The sequence below is a fragment of the Chrysochloris asiatica genome, unplaced genomic scaffold (assembly GCF_000296735.1).
Source record: "Chrysochloris asiatica unplaced genomic scaffold, ChrAsi1.0 scaffold00100, whole genome shotgun sequence".
Classification (NCBI taxonomy): Eukaryota; Metazoa; Chordata; class Mammalia; order Afrosoricida; family Chrysochloridae; genus Chrysochloris; species Chrysochloris asiatica.
In genome coordinates this window covers 2698995-2702724 of record NW_006408618.1, presented here as the reverse complement: position 1 = coordinate 2702724, position 3730 = coordinate 2698995, and positions in this window count along the sequence as shown.

Below are 3730 nucleotides of genomic sequence, written 5' to 3'. Positions count from 1 at the left end.
AATTACTCAAAGTGTTGAGAATATAGTAGTTAACAAGATAGATACGATCTCTAGACATGTCATTAGACAACATAAGAACATATTCTCTAATTTACGGTTATTGGAAAGGCCGGGGAAAATGAAAATGAGACTTGGGGTTTACCATTTAAATTATCTGAGAAGATTTGGACACTATTTCTCTCAGATGGGCCAATATCATTAGATATGGAAGTTTAGGTCAGACACAAGAAGGATTCAGACTTATAATGGCTACATTCTGCCTAGGATTCTTGGTTATGTTATTCTTCATCTAGTGTAACCCTTCTTCTAATGCCCATTATGTCATTTATGCCAAAATATTTTCCTTAGGGCTGGTCCTTATAGTACAGTGGTCAAGTATGTGAGTTTTGAGTCAGACAGAATGTGGATTCAGTTCCAACTTTGTCATTAAGATGCAGTGTATCTTTGGTCAAGGAGCCCTGGAAGCATAATGGTTGACCAGAAGGTTAATGGTTCAAACCCATCCACTAGTCCAGCAGGAGACAAATTTGGTAATCTGCTTCTGTAGAGAATATAGCCAAGAAAACCCAATGGATCAGTTCTTCTTTGTCACATGGATAGGTATGAATTAGAATCAATTTGGTGGCAAGCAACAACGTATCTTTAGTCAGACACTAAATGCTCCTAAATTTCAGCTTTCTGTCTGTTAAATGGGGTAATAACAATACTTACTTCAGGATTGTTGTGAAGATTAAGTGAAATGAGTACCCAAAGCTCTCAGCACAGTTCCTGATAAGTGTCCATCATATTTGGAACTGTTCTGGATCTTTAATAGCAGCCTGAGAGAGAGAGAGAGAGAGAGAGAGAGAGAGAGAGAGAGAGAGAGAGAGAGAGAGAGAGGCAGACAGACAGACAGGCAGACAGACAGACAAAGAGGGAGAGAGATAAAGAGAGAGAGCCAGCACTGAGTGCAGAACTGGTCTAACAATAAAGGATAAATCCCTCTTATACTTGGCCTAGTAAGTATTGTCTGCTAATAATACATACTATTAAGTCCTTATTATCGTTTATTAGGAATCCTGGTGTGGCACTGTAGGATAAGCACCAGATCACAAGGTCATTTGAATTGTAAGGTTCACTCTTCAATCTACTAGTTGCTCATCGGAAACCGTATACAGGGTTGCTATGAGTCGGAACCTACTTGACAGCACTTAACAACAACAATCATTTGTTAAGTACCAAATGTGCTAAATAGCTTAATGTGAGTTGACAGCTTCGTTTCTTCCTTATCACTTCTTTTCCTCCCCCCTTTTATTCCTGAAACCCTATAAATATGTTTCTGAAAGGTTGGTGTCAATAGGCTAGAAAGGTTATGCAAGTCATTGCAGATGCCAATCTTTCAGACACCCACAACTTAGACTCCACTTGTTCTCTGTTCTAGATTTATTTAGGTCCTCTTTCTGTCTATCCTCATGGTCAAGTCATCAGAAACTGGATGGACAGAACGGATCCTGCAGTGATATTTATGGCAGATCATAACTGCTACAAATTTCCCCATGCTCTTCAACCTAGACAGGTTTCTGTCTCAATGGTGTGGAAGGTGGTAGGGTGAATACCATGAAACCATGTTCCACTTTCTTCTTTACCACAGGCAGAGTTTCACTCTTGTCTTTCAGGTTCAAAGAAAAGGTTTCACTCTAACTGATGGCCCCTTCAGACACCTGGGATGTGGGATGTTTGAAACATTATTATAGCTGACTTGTTCTGAAGAACTAGGGCTCTTCTTATTTTTAGGGACCACAATTTTGTGTCATTGTAAGAAAGAGAGAAATACTGCACTCAGAAATGAAAGTTATATCACAGCATTACAGTTAGATGCTGTACTTAATATCTATTGGCACAAAATGAAGTGACAGTGCTGAGCCCCATGTGGAGGCTGAGACCCAGGAGACTGATTCTTGGGTTGATGGACCAGAGATGCACAAGTTCTCCCCTTGAGAGTCTTCCTTTATGAAATGCATGTAAATGGAAATTTTCTTCTCAAAGCCACTAGAAATCAATAACTTATTACAAATTTGATATGTTAAATATGGAACTTCTCCCAAGCTGAATCCATAAATTAATGGTGTCCTAACCAAGGATGCTGCTGGCCTAGACATTGTCTCTTTTCCTGTGGCCTAGCTGCACCTGACTCAGTGAGTCCTCTTTTCTCTCTACACATCCACACTACTGTTTCTTGATAAATCTCATTTACTTCCAGCTTAGTAGGTAAGATTAACATGTATTAACACTATTCAACATATCACAATATATGCAAATATATAAGTATAATATATAAGTATATGCAGTCATGTACATAAAGCTCTTAAAGCCATATAAGTGTTGACTATTATTATTATTTTTTGGTGTGTTATTTAAATAAATTACAAATAACAACCCATCCTTACATTCCTGGGATTAAACTCTTCTCTTAAAAAATTGGAAACATTGGAAAATTATTGCAAAATTTACTTCTCTTTAATCATTCAGTTAAGCTTGTCACTTAACTATTACTTTCAAGTCTGGAATATGATGAACAAGATTACAGGCAGTTGAGAATTGGAGAGTCTTTCTCAATCATGGAAAGTAATGAACTGCTGTGTGTACCCTGAGTATATTAATGGTCAAGTTGTGGGAAAAGAGGAAGAGGATAGCAGGGAAAAGTCTGGAGTATGGAGTTTAGAAGATGTGTTCCTAGGGGTAAATTCCATTCACTAGGCAGTGGAGTTATACACATTGTATATTTGGATAATATATTTCTATAAATTTGTACTGAGAATTTTCTCATAAATTTTCTTTGTATTTTTCTCTTTTTGTCACAGGCTTAACACAAGTATCTTAGTTTTTCATTATTAGATATCATGTTGATTAATATTTGAGATGGATAGATATTCTTTATTATTTGAAGGAAATATTACGTTTTAAAATAGTTCTTTAAATAAAGAAATTGCATTAGGTAGGGTTTACTGACTTTTTTTTTTTTACAACACTCAATGTACTTTAGTTGTTTGTCTTATTTGATCTAGTTTTAGTAGTAAAACCACATTGCTGTGATATTTCGATTATTAATATATGTAAAGCTCTCAGTGCCATATGCAAAGTGGCTTCAAAAAATTCATGGAAAAGTATAATGAAAAGATAGTGGAATTTTTCCATTAACTTTTTGAAGCCCCTTGTATGTGTTGGCTATTATTATTATCATTCATATATTGTGCAATCTCAATAAATTACAAGTTTTAACCCATCCTTACATTCTTAGCATTAAACATTTTCCTTAAGAAAAATTGAGAACATTTAAGATTATTGTCAAATTGATTTCTCTTTAATCACTCAGCTAATTTTGTCACTTAAGACTTTCAAGAGTTGGGCTATGATTAACTGTTTTGGGAAAAATGACCTGATTTGGGGTCAAGAAATATATTTTGAATATAGTTCACAAAATTTTCAAAACAAGACAAAATGAAAAATGATTAGGAACTGTGGGGTTGAATTAGAATGCAGAAGGTCACAGAAGACCATTGCTCCTGTTGTTGTTGTTAAATGTCTTCGAGTCAGTTCTGACTCATTGTTGTTGTTGTTGAGTGCCTTCGAGTCGGTTCGACCCATAGCGACCCTGTACAGGGTTTCCAAGGCTGTAAATCTTTACGGGAGCAGAACGCCTCATCTTTCTCCCGCAGAGTGGCTGGTAGTTTCCAACTGCTGGTCTTAAGGT